General features: G+C 48.6%; 1 long non-coding RNA gene across 1 annotated transcript; it reads right to left on the reverse strand.

Moving 5' to 3' along the window:
• Window positions 1–6,062: 6,062 nt before the first annotated feature.
• LOC111094659 lies at window positions 6,063–14,729 on the reverse strand. Its single transcript, XR_005355010.1, has 3 exons — window positions 14,605–14,729; window positions 8,806–8,931; window positions 6,063–7,398 (listed from the first exon to the last, which is right to left on the reverse strand). It is a non-coding gene; the product is annotated as an uncharacterized LOC111094659 (long non-coding RNA).
• Window positions 14,730–19,625: the final 4,896 nt, after the last annotated feature.

Consider the following 19,625-nt stretch of genomic DNA (forward strand, 5'->3'; position numbering starts at 1 on the left):
ACCGCTCAGGGGCACAGGTCAGGCCAGCAGAGGAGCCCCTATGGGGACACTGGTGGGGAGGAGGCATACTGGAGGTCACCCAGCCAGTGAGCCTCCCCGCCTAGAGCCACAGGTCACTGTCACACTTCAGACCCCAAGTTCCAGGTCTGTCTGCAGAGCCACCACTGCAAACCCAGAGCTCCTCCTCCCTCTCCCCCAGGCCCCAAGGGGACATGATCCGCCCCGCTGGAATCTGCCCCTCCCTGGCCCACGTCCAGGCTCTGCTCTTTGCATCTGCCTCTCGGCACTTGCTTCTTGGCTAGTGTCCCAGGCTCCAGTTCCTCCCACACCCAGTGCCCTCTGCCCTGGGCCTGCGGGGACCCGGCTGACTTCCCTCAGAACGGCAGCAGCTCCCCCTCCAGGACAAAGCAGGAAACGCGGTGGGCCCTGAGCCTTCTCCAGTGGGATCCAGACACGCGTGCCCCCACTCTGCCCTGCACAGACCTTCAATTCAAGCACGCCGGGACCGCGGGATCCGGGCTCCCAAACCCCAGCCGGGGAGCTTTAAGATCCAGGCTCCGTCCCAAGCCCGAGGGGAGACTCTACCGGGGAGCACCCAGAGATCCGCATCTGTGTCCGCGTCTAACCGGAGAGTCCGATCGTCGACAAGATCGGGAGGTCATCTCTCCCCGCTCTGAGGACACGCACCCTGCCCCCCATGAGGCCTCCCCACCCCGGCCTTTCCTCGTTCTGAGAAGTACACACGTTTAAGGAAACGGCCAGAGCCTCTGCGAGAACAGCGGGCTGCAAAAGTCTTTCAGAACAAAGAATTAAGTATCTTTATAATTATATCCAGGCCTATATTTAGGCCGTGGCTCACATGGCCTCTTGAACTTCAAATAAATACCTAGTTTGTTCCTTGTTTAAACAGGTGTGGCAATATCGGGGGATACTAGACTTATCCAGGCAGGAAGGCAGCTCCCACAGCTGTCAGAAAGCACGCTGCCCTTTCATTCCTCACAAGAGGAAAAGCTAATTATACTGTCATAGAGCAAAATAAATGTACGATTTCTAGCTCCGAGCTCACTGAACCACTCAGGGCAAGTTTTTTCTGGGCTGCTCCCGGGCAGGACTCCGGGCCCCGGCTTGGCCCCTGCCCCCCGAGGCGGAGAAGCCAGGGGCGGGCGAGGCCTCAGTCGCCAGCACGGCTGCTCTCTTGCTGGAACACAAGGCATCCAGAGGGTTCTCCAGTCCCCGAGGCGACACGGAGGCAGTGGGGACCGCGACACCAAGCAGGCAAGGTGCCCAGCGGCCGCGGCCCTGCCTGGGCCCTGCTTGCCCTCGAGCTCGTGCAGGGCAACCTGGCAGGTGGCGTGGGGACAGAGCGGCCCCAACCTCTGCACCCTGGGACTTCTGAATACGCGGGCATCCCGCCCAGCGGCGCCCCCGGCACAGCCCCCACTTTGTCTGCAGCCCAAGGGCGCTTCCTAGGCAGCAGCTTGCTCACCGCCTGCACCGCAGCGCCGGCCCACCGACGGGGCTCCTGGCACGGCGGCCCCGGGACCCAGGGCAGTGCTTGCGACCTCCTCCCGACGACGGGCACCGAACGGCCGGAGGCACCAGCCAGGACTTCTGTCCCTTTCTGTTCCGGCAGCAGGGCGGCGCGGGGCCCGCAGGGACGGCCCTGGGCCGGCCTGAGCCTCAGTGTGGCTGAGCGCCCACGGCACCCACTGCAGAAAGTTCTCGCTGGTGCATCAGTGGCCAAGCACCGACCCGACCTAGTGTCGGCGGCGAGGGAGTGACGGCCGACGGCTCAAGAAACGAGTGGAATAAGTCAATCAGAGAAGGACAAACATTGTATGGTCTCATTCATTTGGGGGATATAAAATTTGTGAAAGGAAATAAAGGGAAAGGAGAGAAAATGAGTGAAAATATCAGTGAGGGTGACGGAACATGAGAGACTCCTAACTCTGGGAAACGAACTAGGGGTGGGGGAAGGGGAAGTGGGCAGGGGGTGGGGGCGACTGGGTGACGGGCACTGAGGGGGGCACTTGGCGGGATGAGCACTGGGTGTGATGCTATGTGTTGGCAAATCGAACTCCAATAAAAATAAATAAATAAATAAATAAATAAATAAATAAATAAATAAATAAAACGAGTGAACAGGGTGTTGTTGTGTTTTAATTCTTCACATTGTACCCAAGCGCTCCCGTCAAATCCAAGTCCCATAAACAGTTAAGGGAGAATACCGATTTCCTGTTGTCATTGTAACAAATTACCACAAACTTCGTGACTTAAAATCATGCAAATTTATTGTCCCACAGTTCTAGAAGTCAGAAGTCTGAACTGGGGCTCGCTGGGCTAAAATCAACATGTGGGCGGGTTGCATTTCTTCTGGAGGCTCTGGAGGAGGATCCATTCCCTTTCCTTCTCCATCTTCTAGAGGCTTCCTGCATTCTTTTGGTCTCTTTCTCCATCTTCGAAGCCAGCAGTCCAGCATCTCTCTGACTCTGCTGCTGCCGCCTCCTCCTTTCACTTATAAAGACACTTGTGATCCCACTGCCTCTCCCCCCCCTCCCCCGCCCCGGGCCATCTTCCCATCTCAGGACCAGGACCATCAGTGTAATCCCATCTGCAAAGTCCCTTTTGCCGGGTAAGGCTACACCTTCACGGGTTCTGTGGATGAGGAGGTAACTCCTGGAGGGCCACCATTCTGTCTACCACGCGGGGACAGCTTTGTCACTTCTAAGCTTTTTATCTTCCAAAAGTTTTCCTCCAGGCCGTGGCACCTGCTCCCATTTAGCTGGTAGCAAATGCTGGCAGAAAGCTAAAAACATCATTGAACAAATTAGCATCACCAGAACTTTCGGAAACTGCCAGTCAGGAACTTCAAGTTTCCTCCATGTGTGTCTGTGCATCTGTTTACCCCTGGTCGACATTTCATAGCACAGGGCACGGCACCGGCATGGTTTTTGCCCGTGAAATTGTTTCTAGAACATTTGAGGGGACTAATCAGTGACGTGGAGCCCTGCAGAGATGACCTTGACAAGTCTGAGGACATCCCCCCGCGCCCCCACCCAGGGGCTGCCAGACTTAGGACTTTACAAGACGGCTCTTGCCCTGACAGTGGACCACTGGCAACCCCTTCCCCTCGCCCCCCGGGCGTTTTTTGTATTTCTGCCCCAGGAAGGAGAGGACTGAATAGGCAGCAGGCTCTTCTGTTCTTCAACTGACTCGACTTAAATCTGGAGTTTGCACAGGAAACTGGAACTCAGTGGGAGGTCTGAGAGGGTGGAGGATGGGGGTGCTTCCAGGCAGGCTTTCAAAACACAAAACAGGTGGTTTTCAGCGGTGCTGGCTGGCTGGGGAGAGGTGGGGAGGGGAGGGGTGGGTACCAAGTAGGCAGGTCTGGATGGGTGCGGCAGGGCCTGCTGCCTGGGCTGGCTGCCTGGGAGCGGAGAGTGACAGGTGAGGGCCCCAACTTCCCGCCTGCCACTCCGGAAAATCCCGGGGCTGCCAAAAGGCGCAGGGAGGGATCTCGACTCTGCACTGGGACATGCTCCGAAGTGGGAGTCCAGCCAAGTTGGAGGCCCCTGAAGACAACCAGGGAGCAGAGTGGCAGGAACTCCCTCCTCGGATGAATCAGCAGTGATGTGGGCGACAAGGAATCCGAAGCCGTGAGCCCAGCCAGAGCCAGCCAGCATCAGCCAAGTCTGACAGGCTTTAATTAATTTAGGGTAAGAAATCTGCGCTTTGTAAACCTGCCAGATGTCTATGCTTTTGTGTATTTTGATTTCTTGTTTGTTTTTCTTTTTTGTTGTTGTCGATGATGTTGTTTTAGTAAAATTCTAAATAAGAAGAGGGTCACAGAGTCCTTGTCCTTTTCCTGGGAAGGCCCAGCTGGAGAATCAAGGACTCCCTGTGCAGCTGAGGCCCCTGGTGAGGTGAATCGTAGGAATGTGACCTATCTCAACTCCAGCGGTGGCTGCTCCTGAGTCTCCTGGGAAGTCTTTAATTATCTCTTGAGCACATTGTGCAAATGAGAAGAATGGTGATTTTAGTGGCCTGTTAGGCACAGGGAGCATAAGGGCAGACCCCTGAAAGCACACCTTCGCCACATCCCGTCTGGAGCATCCAGAAGGCCGGGTGACCACGCTTTTTTAAGTAGCTTGGCAGATGATGCAAAATGCCTCCTGGCTCCCCAAAGGCCCTTAGCTGCCCGTTTTCTCTTTACCCTCTCTAGCCCTAACCAAACAAAAAATAAATAAAAGTCTACAGTCTTTGCAACAGACCTGCCTGACATCAATTAACACTAACCTCTGGCAAGTGGCAATCCTCACAGAAGCCCCAAGATGTTTTCAACACGAGGATTTTAATGTGTTCTCTAAAGTATGAGTAAAGTATGAGTGTGCTAATGGCCATTTTCCTGACAAGGCGACCGACCAGGCTTGATACTAAATGGTGACACTAGTTAAGCGATCCTGTGAGAAAGGGATAAATCTGTGCACAGCATAAGGTCCAAGGGCCCCAATTCCCTGCACGATCCGTTAGACATCTGAAATCTCTCTTTCAAGCATGCAGCACATGGGTGTCCCAGGCCTGGCAACAGACTCCGTGTCCCGGAGCTCTCATTCCAAGCGATCTTCCGGGGAACGTCTCTACTGTTCCCACTCAAGGGGGGCAGGGGGAGTGGCAGCAGAGAGAAGGGCGGGTAATTTATCCAGGAGCTGGAAGCTGAGAAGCAGATTTGGTGAGCAAATACTTCAAAGCTCAGTAGACAAGTCCCATAAAACACAGACCCTCTGCAGCAACCAGGGAGTGATTTAAATCCACTTGGAATTTCTAGGAGGAAGGGGTAAGACTTACCAACTCTGCTCGGAGCCTCATGAATAATTTCACCTGACACAGGACGCTGAACCAGCACGGAGCTGGGCTGTATGAAGGAAAAGCAGGCTTCCGGCTAAGCTTTGTTACTCAGGTCTTACTCCTTGGACGAGGACCGGGTGGTAAGGGAAGCCCCGGCATGAAGTTCAGCGTTCTTAGGCGCATTACTGTCCCCTGGAGAAACCTTGGATGGGACACAGCAGCACGGCTGGGGAGGAAGGACTGCGAAGGCGGGGGCTGCAAGGTACCCGCAGGCGCCCCCCCCTCCATGCTGCACACCCCCCCATCCACACTGCACCCCCAGGTCCACACTGCACCCCCTCCCGTCCACACTGCACCCCCAGGTCCACACTGCACCCCCTGTCCACACTGCACCCCCCCATCCACACTGCACACCCCATGTCCACACTGCACACACACTCCCTCCACACTGCACACCCCCACGTCCACACTGCACCCCCACGTCCACATTGCACCTCCTGTCCACACTGCACACCCCCTGTCCACACTGCACACTCCCTGTCCACATTGCACACTCCCGTCCATACTACACACCCCCTGTCCACACTGCACACCCCACCTCCACACTGCACACCCCACCTCCACCCTGCACACCCCCGTCCACACCGCACCCCCCTCCACTCTGCACACCCGCTGCCCCGCCCTCCGCGGCTCCCCGTTACTGTCCGGGGCGGCCTCCTGGCCGGTGACCGGCTGTCCCCGCGGTCCTCAGCACTCCTAGCCGGGCGGGGGCGGAGCGGAGCGGCCTGGATGCCTCAAAGGTCCCAGGGGTGGCTCGGGCAGCGGGAACCCTCTGTTCCTTCCTCGAGCGCGAGCATGACGGATCCCTGCGACCCGGGTGCCCGGGGTCCAGGGGGCGCCCCGACCCGGGGTGGGGGTGGGGGTGTCACTGCTCCCCCCGACGGCCGCGGGGGGCAGGAAAGGAGGCCCGGGGTGGCCCGCGAGGAGCCGGCGGGGCGCGGGGGGGGGGGCGTCGGGGGAGGGTCTGGGGGAGGGCGCGGGGAGCCCCGGAGCCCCGGAGCGCAGGCGGGCAGGGGGGCAGGGCCCCCAAGGGCATCAGCCGTGCTCCCCTTTCCCAGGCCCACCGCCTGGCCCAGCTCGGCCTGCAGATGCGGCCCTGCAGGCGCTGGAGCCTAGTCCTGAGCACTGTGGCTCAGAGTTTAATGCAGGAGCCAGCTTTTAACATCACCTCGACCGAACCAGTGCTTGTTCTGTGTTCTCCAACCGTAGCTCCTCCACGCCAGCTCTTCTATGTCCCAGCACGACTTCCACATATCCCCATCATTCCACCCCAGGACGCATCAGTAAACTGCTCTCTTCCCTTCATCAAATCATCTCCCCTTCTCTTCTTCCCGCTTCCAAATTTAATTCTGGACGCATCTGAACCAAAACTCCCCAAAAGTTCTTCTAGGCTACAGAGCCCGACACAAATGGAAATGGCCCAGGAAAGGGGGACGAGGATGAGGCTGTGAAAAGTCAAACTGCACTTCTATAGTGGGTTGTTTTTTTTATATACATCATAGACATTAAATTGCTTCATAAGATATTTCATCTGTTAAAAAAAAACTATTCTACAGTGACTCGTGCTAATTTGTTTCACTGATGATATTTGAGATTTCAAATAATCTTTGCAGACCATGTACAATTTTTATATTAATTAAAACTATGGGGGGTGGTAGGGGCACCTGGGTGGCTCAGTCCGCTGAGGGGCTGACCTTGGCTCAGGCCGTGGTCTCAGGGTCCTGGGATGGAGCCCCTCCTCGGGCTCTGCATTCAGTGGGGAGTCTGCTTATCTCCCTTCCCCCCCCACCTGCTCATGCTTTCTCAAATAAATACATAAAATCCTAAAAAACAATCTAAACCCAGGTTCAAAAGGATTGTGAGCCATTGCTCTCATGACCTTAATAAACCGTTAGAAAAACCAGAAAGCTCCAAGAGGGGGAAACCAATGAGATGTTAGCCAGGGGGACTAACAAAGTGGTCCTAAAAACAAAGTCTTGGTCTTCCTCTTCCTTTCCTCATCCTGTTAGCAAATTGTGTTCAAGTGAGGAGAGAGCACTTGGGTTAGTCTGCTGCCGGGTCTTTCCTACTATGAGCCAGGAAACCCGGCTCCTGATTAAAGCTTGGTCTTTGTTCACCCTGGGTGAACACACACGCTGGTCACACTGGGCAGAGAGCGTGATCTGAGTGTGGCAGCACCAAATAGGACGGCCCTAGTCCTTCTGGAAACCGCAGCCCAGTCCTCCCAAGGCCTGGGTCTGCCGGCTGCTCCTTCATGCTAGGTCTCCAGTGCCTTCCAGTTGCTCAGTGTCTGCTTTTCTAGCTTGGCGGTGGCCCAAGCTCATGGTTTTTCGGTTTCCTTTCTCCTGGCTACTCTTCCGTTCTTCGTTTGGCTGAGTCATTAGCATCTCCATCGGAGGGTGGGCAGAAGAACGGGGAGCTTGGAACTCCACTCAGCTCTTCTTAATGTTCTCTCTAGTGCTGGGCTTGGTGGGAAAACAGCCACGCTGTTGGCTAAAATGAGATTTTGGGATTATCTGTGGATTTAATCTGGTCTTCTCACATCTACCATTTCCACAAATAATTAGAGATTACTAGATACATTCAGAATGTTGCATTAGCCTTAAAGAATTTGGAGAAAATCTAAATAGGCTTAAATACCATCTTGGAATCCAGAATGTTAAGCTCTATGCTCCAGATAATTAACATTTTTATGGACTTTCCCCCCTGCCCCCAGGACCCCGAGGCTAAAATCACTACTAGGTAACAATTTACTGAACACATTTTAAATATATTTTGCAGGAAGGGTGAGCAGAGTAGAGAAGCAGTAAGTGTACTATTGTTGCATGAAGAGAGAATAGGCCAGGCAGTATTGGCCTTTTGAAACATCTCTATCATCCGAACATATATTCTGATGTGGGAAGTTTGAGAGGATTTTTGTTATTAACATTTGTGGGAGATGGACAAGTGGAGGAGGATTTGCAGAGCCATGCCCTCTCTGTGAGCATGAGAACACCCTGGACACAGAGTGTCCCTCCGGAGCAGGGGATGATGCTTCCCCCATGCTCAGAGGGCTCCTTCGGGAGGGCAGGAGTACAGGCAATGGCATTCTCTTGGTTTTTCTTCTCCCAGTGGGAGACCTACATTAGCACTGACATGCAAATGGCATCCTATTATTGCAGGATAGTGGAGAATATGGCAATAATAGTATGTTGTGCTTCCAAGTGTTTGACAGTTTTCAAAGCAATCTTGTATTTGTTCTATTATTTGATCTTCATCACTGTGAGGTAAGGGCAGGTATAATTATCTCCATTTCTTTATGATGAGGGACTTAGCCACATCAGAAAGCTCCTAAAGAGCAGAGCAGAATTAGAATCCAGCCTTTCTGACATGTCTCTGTGATGGACCTTTAAAGGTCTGTACTAAAACATCCTAGTTTCCTATGTGACTGCATGAACACGCCTGCTGTATGTTCATTAAATGCACTGTACTCAAGCATTCACATTTTACACTGATTTAATTATACAAACTATACTCATGAAAAAATTGTGACATTCTAACACTCTTGTCTCCTTTGGCTTACCACTATTGCAACTCTGCCCTTTAGTTGTATTTCTCCTCTTTAATAAACAGGGAGGTGTTAATCTAGCCATGGGCAACAATTTCCCAAAGTCACTTAATTTGAATTATAAAATATCACCCAGTATTCACTTTCTCCCTTGGCTCTTCTTTTCTGTTACTGGAATCTGAATGCATACTAAGATATTCCCCAAAGGAATGGGTCAAGATCTCACCTTGCCAGAAACAAAAAAACAAGTAAAACAACTCCAGCACGAATAAAATATTTCATATGCATAATGACGATGAATTTTACATCCATAGATGTTTTTAGAAAGATTAATAAAAAACTCTCTGACATACCCACATGGCGATAGTCCGATTCATGCTCAAAAAAGCACTTCAGCTTTTTCCATCAACACCATTCATATTTTAGAAGAGTGACTTTGCAGGGGCCTCCCCAAAGAATTTCCTTAAACCTCTGCCAACCTGTGGGGAGAAGGAGTGAAGATATTACATAAATATCTGCGTCGAGTTCTTGGATAGAGTTGCACAATGGCCATATATGGTGAAAGGTAGATTTTCCCTTGTGACTCTGCTCTTGGAGTATGTTAAATGCATATGTCTCCATTTCTGCTCTCAAGAAGCTGGTGCACAGATGTTTAGTATTGGGGTGGTAGAAACGCTGCTGTCTACAGTTTACATGATGTCTAATAGGTCTCTAGAATGTGCTTAAAAGGCAGTGTTCAGAATTAGGCCTCTAACCTTCTTTGACGTAATTGTCTTTCTTTGGAGGCACATCTTGACGGAAAGGATGAAGATTTAGAAAGGGAATTAATTTTCTCCACCAGGCTTACTATTTTCCTTCTGTACTCTATAGTAATCCTTTAAACTCAAAAAAAATTCAGCTAATTATGGATTTCTACCTGAATAATGTTGCCATTTGAGGGCTGCATGTCAGTGTTTCTGGTTTCTGACTCCCTGTCAGGCCAATTCTGGCTGATTTCACTCATGTGCTGCTGCTTTTTATAATCTGAACATTATTTCCACTCAAATGTTTCCAGCTTTGCAGAAAACCTAAAAATTTGAAAGAGGGAAAAAAACCCTCTCATAACTATTACTTGGATAATTATCATTTGGAGTTATTCTGATTTTTTTCTGCAAAAAGGATATTATGGGAAGAACATTTGAAAAAAGTGAAAGGTCTTAGTTTGAAAGCTAAAATTTACATTTTAAAAATAGAGCTTAGGCCGTCTCTCTGATAATTAAAATATGATTTCCCCTCTATTTTCTATGCTCAATGAACTCAACTGTTACATTTTGAAGTGTACAACATTGAGCCGGGCATTATACAAAGATGTTAAAAAGCTTTGAGGGGATTTTTAAAGATCCAGTTTCCTAGTACGTAAAATGGGCCCTGGAAAGACTTCCTGGTGTTTAATATGTTTTTTCCCTATCTTCTAAATGCAATAATCTCTAACCGCCACTTGATCATTAGAGATTTATATTCACTATAATTTATGTCAACTTATATCTGGGATTCCTTTTTTTTTTTTTTTTCCTACAACGTTTGGCAGCAAACTGCTGGTGGAAACTAGAATGTTTCACATTAGCAGCCCTCTTAAATTATTTCTATGAAATAATTTACTGTGGATTACAAATTCTTATATGGCATTTCAAGTTAATGATTAGACAGAGAGATATATCAAAAATATGATTAGTCACACATGTACCTGACTTGCATGGTTTTAACTCTATGTGTGTTTCACAAGAATTGTTTTTCAAAAAGATACTTCAGGGCTTATATATTTTTCCAAGTGAAGCCAACATATTTTCAAAGGAAAAGAAAAAGAGATATACACGTCCTTATAAACTATCTCCTCTAATTAAATGTCTACACAATTATTTTCTGTTCAGATGGCCACTGACAGCATAGGTACTGTTGCGTACTCTGAAACTACAGGAACACACAGTGGTGAACACTTCTCGCAGCATGACTTAAAGTCAAGATGTAAAAGTTCTAAGAAAACGTGAGACTTTTAATGAAAATTGTAATGTCTCTCCTCTAGTGCAAGGAACTAGTCGAAGTGCTGTAGCCTACCCCCACCAGAACACAAAATGAAACGAAAGAAAGAAACCGGGAGCTCCTCATTCAAAACTCAGAAAGAGCGACTTCCTAACTCATTTTCACTTCTCTACATAATTCTTGTTAAAGCTTTTAGAGATTTCTTTGTTCAATTTCTTTGTTCACCCAGGAAAGGAAGACTTAGGAGGGTGGCCCTGAGAATTGGGTTAAAATTCTATTTGCATGGAAGGAGCTCCCAGAGCACCTCTTTTGCATCTCAGACGGATATTTCTTTTTCTCTTCCCTTCCTCTTTTTTCCTATTTAACAGTGGTTCTCTTGACTCAACTATTTATGATTCATTTCGTGAAAGTCTAGGTTTTCTCTGAGGGTACTATAATGTCCTACAGTGGTTTTAGAGACTAGCAGCAACAAGGAACTATTTTCTTTGGGGCTGTAAAAATAAAGTCATTGTTAATAGCTTACAACCTGCAATAAACTATTTAAAAAGGAATTTATGACGGCTGGTTATTATCCTCCTGAAATAATGTTGTTGCAAGTCTGTCCTTGTCTGTCATCTGCAGGAATCACGTGCTGGATCTCAAACAAAGGGTGGGTCTGGATCCACACAGAGGCTCATGGCAAATTACCCCGGGATGGCCTGGCCTGATAGTCCCTTATGCCCTTCGTCACCTTTTCAAAGCCAGAGAATAATAGCCACATGTGTATTTTATCCTGATTGCACTAAAAGGCACCTGTTTGTGAGGCTGAGTTTGCCCTGGGAATTAGAAAAATATTTGCATGGCTGGTAATAGCAAATGATGTGGGAGTGCCTCGGGGACACTGGGGCAGCAGCAGGCGAGGCTTTAGAAAGACAAGTGGATGCGTCCTGCACACACTGGAAACTACACCTCAACTCTTTTCCTTCTTTTTAACGTTAATTTAAGTCCCGAGAAGAACTGCTTCTTCCTCTACTAGCACTTTCTTTTGCTAAAGCTAGGTCTACCTGGCAAGCTCCTTGTGAGTCCTCTTTGGGATCCACAAGGAAGAGACGAAGAGAGAGCATCCTATCAGGCAACCCAGCCCAGCTGACCAGCCGAGTGGGGTGGGGGTGTGGGGAGCTGGAGGAAGGAGCATGATTATTCACTGGAGGCCCGATTAGTCTAAGGTTCAGGAACGGGAACGGAACGGGATTGTGATGTTGCACAATCACCAAAGGTGGAGGGTCTGCCTCGGAGAGAGGGCCACGAGAATGAAGAATAACAAGATCATGGGTGGCTGGGGAAGGACTGAGACGGTCTAGGAGGTGGAGGAGGAGGAGGAGGCCTGAAGAGGAGGCAAAGGCCTGCAAACAGTTTGATTGGTTTCTAAGAGCTGAAGATATAAAATCCCAGGTACTAAACTTTTATAATATAAATCACCATTGCCTGAAGAAAGTAATAGAATTTCACTGGTAAAGTACTAGCTTTCTTTATGAAAAAAAAAAAATTATGTTGTGCCTGCAAATGTGAAAAAAAAAAATAAAGCTCTCCAAGAGCTGGGTGAATGTTGCTTAATACTGAATGCTGAAGCACAGAAAACTGGTTTTTAAATGAGAATAAAAATGAAAAAAAACCAAGAACCATCCTTCTTAGATCTTCATTTAAATATGCATACTCTAAAATACTGTGCTGTTCATTACTTGTTTCAGAAAGTTATCAGAAGCATCTGTTCAGTATATTTTGAAAGCCAACTTGCTTAGTTCTGTGAAGAAATGTCTGGGTTATTGCCTATGGAAAACAGAACAGCACACACACGATTTTAATCCTGTTATTTTGAAAACTTGGAAAAGCTTTGGTATCATCTGAAATGGCTGGTTTTCTTATTTTGTGTACTTAGATGAACATTAACAGTTTTTAGGAAAAAATGATGTAGATTTAGAAAACTGAAAATAAAAAACTAGAATTGAAATAATCACTTAATAAAAAGCTCTGATTTGTACTTGTCTCAATATAAGGGACATCACATCACCATTCCCTCATGGGATTAAAATTAGTCTCTAAAGGAAAATCTAAAATCCATGAAAGTAGTGTTATAAAAAATTGGAAATTAAAGACCTAATAGAAATAAACATAATAAAACAATACATGTCATCTGCCAAAGTAATACTAATTAATGCTATCAACCTGTTCAGCTTTCTTATACAAAATTTCAGAGCAGCCACTATCCACTAATATTTATGGAATGATGGCCTGAGAAGCAGTCCCTTGTCCTTCACTTAATCAACCAATGAAGCCAAAGCTGGAATATTTTCAACACCCTCCATCAAGGATTACCTTTAAGTGATTGAAACTGTCAATGAGAGCCTTTTGAAAGACTATCTACTTTTAGTCAAAATGCTACTAGAGGAATCATCCCTCTTTGAAGTGCTATGTATTAATTATATCCGCAATCATGCTGTCAAAATAAAATGCATTTAAGACACACAAAGAGAAGGGCTCCTGGGTGGCTCAGTCGGTTAAGCATCTGCCTTGAGCTCAGGTCACGATCCCAGGGGTCCTGGGATCAAGCCTCACATCAGACTCCCAGCTCAGGGAGGAGCCTGCTTCTCCCTCTCCCACTCTTGTTGCTCATGCTCTGTCTCTCTCAAATGAATAAATAAAAGCTTTTAAAAAAAAGGCACAGGAAGAGAATTTCTTGATTAAATATAGAAGAAAAACAGAAGATGGTGTTCATTTTGTACCACACTCTTATTCCATGATTATCTGTAAAGAGCTGGAGTAAAAGAGACTCAGATGAGTGGCCGTCTGGTCAAAAGATGGAAACTGATATGTTTAGCCATTGAAAATTTATAAGATCTTGTCACTGTTCTGGAAAAATAAAATCCAATAAAAAATACAGTTTTCTAAAATGTTTTTCTAATTATCACCTTGGCTCTCTGTGGTTCTGCAAATACAAATAAATAGAAAGCTAAGTTCTTCATTTCTTCCCAACTCCCAGCTTGGCTACAAAACTCCTAAATGAAAACACAGTTTTCTGGTGTTGTCAAAGTCAGGCGTGGTGAAGAACAGGGATGTAAGGATTCCAGGGAGGCTGGGGAGGAGCGCAGGGGACAGAAGGAGCCATCAGGGGCGCACTGGAGCACGCTCCTTTGTTGCTCCACTTGCCACACTCTTCACTATTTCGGAGAAGTGGAGCTGCTAATGTTGGTTCGACACAGCAACACAGCGAGAAGCACTGAGCTTGGCTATCGCCAGCGTCACCAATGCTCCTTGGTAGCAAGAAAACGCTGAAGTGAGCAGTTGTTGAATCATAAAATATTAGAGCTGGAGAGCACATTAAAGTGGTCTGAGTACCGTTTCCAGCGATGTAGGGGTGAAAATGGAACTGAAGTGACTCTTGACTCTCAATCCACAGTTGTTTAGAAAGGAAATATCACAAATTGTTCTAGCCAAAGATTATAGATTTTAACACATTTTGTAAGATCTACACCTAAATATTTCATGGTTTTCTGTATCATAAATTAGAGTGCAACTCCCTAGAGTCCCAAATTAAGCATGGAGCGCTCGTGGCACTCTGAGCCACAGAGACCAGTGTTGTCCAATACAATCACAATGGGAGGCACACACGCCATTTAAAACTTTATGGTACCTACACTGCTTTTTAAAAAAAAAAAAAAGAGAGAGAGAGCGAGCACTGGTGGTGGTGAGGGGGCGGGCAGATGGAGAGGGAGAGAGACTCCTCAGCAGGCCCCACGCCCAGCATGGAGCCTTATGTGGGATCAATCTCAGGGTCGTGAGGATCATGACCTGAGCCAAAATCAAAAGTCAGATGCTCAACTGATGAAGCCACTCAGGCGCTCCCTGGTAGCCATTGTCAAAAGTAAAAAAAAAAACAACTGACATTAATATTTATAATTGTGTATTGGCTATTTATTGCTGTGTAACAAATTACCCCCAAACCTTGCCTGACCCACACATTTATTATCTTATAGTTGCTGTGGATGTGTGGTTTAGCTGGATCATTTCTGGCTCAGGGCTTCTCCTCGGTTTGCAGTCAAGCTCTTGGCTGGTCTACACTGACTGAGGCAGGAGAGTCGCTTCCAAAAAGTGTTACTCACATGGCTGACACTTGGTGCTGGCTGTTGGCTGGTGTGCCTCTGTTCTCCACATGACTCCTCTCCTCCGGGGCCTCGCATCCACATATGGCATCCTCAGCATGACAGTCTGTCCTTCACTGGGGACAGGGCTCTAAAAGAGAGGAGAGGAGGCAAGCTAATGTGGGGGAGAAGGAGCACCCAAGACGGAGCTGCATTTTGTAGATTTTGTAATCTAATCTCAGAAGTTCTAGTCTATCACTCCTGCCATATTTTTTTGGTTAGAACTGACCTAGTGAGTCCAGCCTACATTCTCTGGGAGGGAATTACACATATGGGTGATTGAGAGTCATCTTAAAGATAGTGTACCACAAATCTATTTTAATTACACCAATATACCTAAAGCATTATTTATAATATTGCTGTATAATTAACATACAAACTATTGAGATATCTTATATTTTTTCATAAAAAGCCTTCAAAATCTAGCATGTATCTTATACTTACACTACATATCAATTGGACTGTGGCTCGTGGATACAAGAGCACAGCACGTGTCCAGATCTCTGTAGCCACCTAAAGACCCAAAGACCCTAACAAAGGGCTTCTTCACCAGGAACTGAAAAATATATGTGATTTATCATATCTGTATCGAGTACTTATCATGTTCCAGGTGTGGTGCTAAGTATAGGGAACCCCAAATCAGTAAATCATCGTGCCTGCCCTAAGGGAACTCAGCCAGGCAGATGAGAAGCTAAATACTAAATACTCATCAACCATTCTGGGTCCACTTTAGGGAGCTCTAACCTGTGATGGGTCTTAGAATGAAGCAGAACTCGGTCTCTCTCCATTCCTTGTGAAGGTGGATGACGCTGAGTCTTTCTGGGCCAGCAAAAACTTCTGACAACGACCATACCCATCATTCACCCCCGGGGCCCAACCTGAGGCTATGTCTCCAGGCCTAAGCTGGAGCCCATATGTTGGCCTAAAATCTGATTTGCCTTGGACATGGAGCAAATTAAATATTTGTTTAACTCAGAACATTGTAATTTCCACTATTCTCCATAAGCAAGGGGAAGGGAGATGTAGGGAGCACCTTAACTTTTTCAGGTTTCTCAGCTGCTTTGGAGATACGTGGCATAGTCGCACCAAGCTTCGTATAAATGCAACTAAATTTATATGGAAAAAAGTCCTTAATTATCTTATCAGCTATGAATGGATTTGGCAACAGGGAACATTATTTTTAGTACTATTCTCTGTCCTAACCCTGACCATGCAAATTTCTTTGCTTTTGCAGAATGAGCATATGTATTTGACTTGAATCTTTTCTCACAGTTTATGTCCTAGTCTATTTGTGTTTTTATAAGCATAACATTGTGCAGCCAGGATCTATCAAAGGAGCTTCCCATCTCCCCAAACAGCTTTCTATTAATGGTCATATACCTGGCAGTCCAGTTAAAGACTTCTGGGTTGCATATGGGGGAAATGCAATATAATTTTCATTAGTGGAGGGGAAGGCAGTTTTCTGAGTGGTTTTTCTACCAATGTAAATAGCAGTCAGTTATTTTCAAGTTAGAGGAAAATTCATGCCTATCCCAGTTTCATTCAGATGGGGTCTGGGAAAATGGTCTTGTATCCTTTCTTTCTTTTCTTCATAAAAATATTGTTTAGAGGAAAAAAACTGTGTGAAGACAGTTTCAAATAAAGGACTACATGTCTTTCTTACACATAAAACTTATTTCCAAGTTTTTATCATATATATATATGCATATATATATGCACTATTTCATAGCTCTAGTAGCTATATCTTTATAGGTTATAGTAACTGTATCTTTAAAATGTCTTTGTTCCATATTCAAACACCTGATGACACATCTCATTTCTGTGCCTAATAATGTCATGATTTTAGGTGAGCTGCCATAGGCTGAGGCTCAACCATTCACCCTGGAAAAACATTCAGGAGGTCTGGGACATAGAAAAACCCCTAAAGCTGTTCAGCTGGAATTTGAGGGGTGAGAGTAAAGCTTCTGTTCTGTGTAAATCTGTCCAGATTTAGTGTTTTACAGTATCAGGCACTCCTCTAGGAGCCAAGAACTGACTCCGCCTAAAGACCCTTGCAGGAAGAGAAATTCCCTATACCCTGAAGTCAGCTTACATTAGAGAAATACACGAATTTTAAACATTCCATTGTAGATACAACATATGCGCATCTTTTTTTTTTTTTTTCACATGTAGAGTAGCTCCATCTAAAAGCAACAGTTTGCTCCTGTTTTGGAGATTCTAAATAAAGGAAAATAGTATTTTAATTAGCCTTTGGGGGAAAGTCCGCAGGACTCTGCTGAGTTTCAGAATGCAAACTTAAGTCCACAGCATCCACTGCAGCAAACACATGTGCATCCATCCACGTCCAGACGATACAGCAGGCAAGTGCATAAGGTGCATAGGGACAGTGGCAAAAATACCCCTATTTTTCTTTTTTTTCCCCTTTTTTTCTCGATTATAGCTTTGGTTGAGATTTATTCTAACACTATCCCAGAAAAGAAAACTTTCACTGCCGTAGCAGCACGAGCACTATAAAGGATGGGGTGTGTGCAGCTCTCTGAAGACTACTTTAGCCTTCTCCATCCCAATTTTGATTTTGCCTCTTAGAAGGAGAAGCTGAGTTCCTCGGCTAAACCGCTAAGCTTGAGATCTGATTTAAAACTGGAGCTTAGGGTGTTTGGGGGGTGCGGGCGGCTGCCAGCAGGGTCCCAGGGCCTCCGGGTCCCTGGAAGGGTTGTGTGGCCAGTTCATGTGGGGGGGATTCCCATCCCAAGGAAGATCTTGTCCAGCCCCGCAGGCCCACCGCGAGGCCACCTCAGAAGTGCGCCCCCGGGGAGAGGGGGACATGGGTGCGGCTCCAGTGCGATGCCCACAGTGCGGCCTCCTCCCGAGACCCGGGGGCACGGGGTCAGGAGGGGCGGGAGCCGGTCAGGCCCCCGCTCCTGGCGGGGCTGCTCACACCCGGCCCTCCCCGCTCAGGCCGATGAGACTGACTTTCTTAAAAAAAAAAAAAAAAAAAAAAGTCCCAACCTGGAGGACATTTGTGCCGCGCAGCCTGTCCCCCTGCTCACGTAGCGCGTCCACACGGGCCTCGGGGGCAGCCGGTGTCCACGGGGCCGGGCGTGGGGCAGGGGCGGCAGGGACATGTGGGCAACACGAGGACCACCCGGAGCCCAGGGCGCACTGAGCGTCAGACTCCGGGGGCAGGCTCCGGGTCCCTGCCGTCCCCCGGCCCTGCGGTCCTCAGGGCGGCGGGCGCCGGTCATCCTGGGCTGGGGCTGCGCTCCTCCAGGTGCTCTTCCCTGAGGCGGCGGCGGCAGCCAGGCTCGCACTCCCCGCGGCGGCCCGAAACCCGCACTGCTGGACCCGCACCTGCTGGACCCGGACCGCTGACCCGCATCGCTGGACCCGCACCAGGACCGCTGGGTCCGGACCTGTTGGACCCGGACCACTGACCTGCACCGCTGGACCCAGACCGCTGGGCCTGCACCACTGGACCCACACTGCTGGGCCTGGACCGCTGGGCCCGGACCTGCTGGACCCGGACTGCTGAACCCGCACCACTGGACCCACACTGCTGGACCCGGACAGCTGGACGCGGACTGCTGGGCCCGCACCGCTGGACCCGCACCGCTGGGCCCGCATCACTGGACCTGGACCACTGGGTCCGGACCTGCTGGACCCGGACCACTGACCTGCACCGCTGGACCCAGACCGCTGGGCCCAGACCGCTGGACCCGCACCGCTGGGCATGGACCGCTGGGCCCGGACCTGCTGGACCCGGACCACTGACCTGTACCGCTGGACCTGGACCGCTGGACCTGCACAGCTGGGCCTGCACCTCTGGACCCGCACTGCTGGGCCCACACTGCTGGACCTGGACCGCTGGGTTCGGACCTGCTGGACCTGGACCACTGACCTGCACCGCTGGACCCGGACCTGCTGGACCCGGACCACTGACCCGCACTGCTGGACCTGCACCGCTGGACCTGGACCTCTGGACCTGCACCGCTGGACCCGCACCTCTGGACCCGGACTGCTGGACCCGGACTGCTGGGCCCGCACCACCGGACCACTGGACCTGCACCACTGGACCCGGACTGCTGGACCCAGACTGCTGGGCCTGCACCACTGGACCCAGACCTGCTAGACCCGGACTGTTGGACCCAGACCGCTGGGCCCACACCACTGGACCCAGAACCTCTGGACCCTGCACTGCTGCAGCTGAGAGCAACTCCAGGACATGGGGGGCCTGAAAGCTGGGCGTATGACATCACTTTCACACCTCCTTTCTCCCACTGTCTCACGAACTCTGAGCCCCCCCACCCCCAACCAGGTTGCTCCGCAGCTTGAGCAAAAGTGTCAGGATTCCGGGGAAGGGTAGATTCGAAGGAAGTCTTTCTCTTCCTGAGCATCATTTTTTTTTTTCTTTTCTTCATCTAATCTCATCTTTTTGGCCAAGATCCTGGAATTGAATGATTAAATATCATAGCTTTTATATATTCTTGAAACCACACACCATCACCAGTGTGATGAGGTATCTGCAGTATTAAATCTCAAAAACAAGACAATATCCCCCAACCCCCACCCACCAAAGGCTTCCCTTTAGGGCTGTCTGTTAAAGCAGCCCAGAGAGAGAAGGAGAGAGAAGAGGGAGGATTTCAGAATCACCAGAGAAGGAGCAGGAACGTCTCCCTTGCTGTCATCAGAATATTACACACACCGACTTCTAGAACAAATAAATAAGCAATGATTGCCTTGAAACCTGAGGCCTCGCCTGGAAAAAAAAAATTTTTGATGGCAGTCTGCAAACTCCGAGAGCTTTACCCATTTCTGTGCAGGGAAACGGCTCAGTACTTGGCAAAGCAGGTCTTTAAATTTCCTAACTTTCTACTCCCAGGAGGAGGGAGAAGAGGGGAGAGGGGAGAGGGATAGGTCATCCTTATAAGGCAAAGAAACACAATACTAGCCCTCATTTGGAATTTTCCCAGCTAATTCTCTAG

The sequence above is a fragment of the Canis lupus genome, chromosome 2 (genome assembly GCF_011100685.1).
Source record: "Canis lupus familiaris isolate Mischka breed German Shepherd chromosome 2, alternate assembly UU_Cfam_GSD_1.0, whole genome shotgun sequence".
NCBI classification, from domain to species: Eukaryota; Metazoa; Chordata; class Mammalia; order Carnivora; family Canidae; genus Canis; species Canis lupus.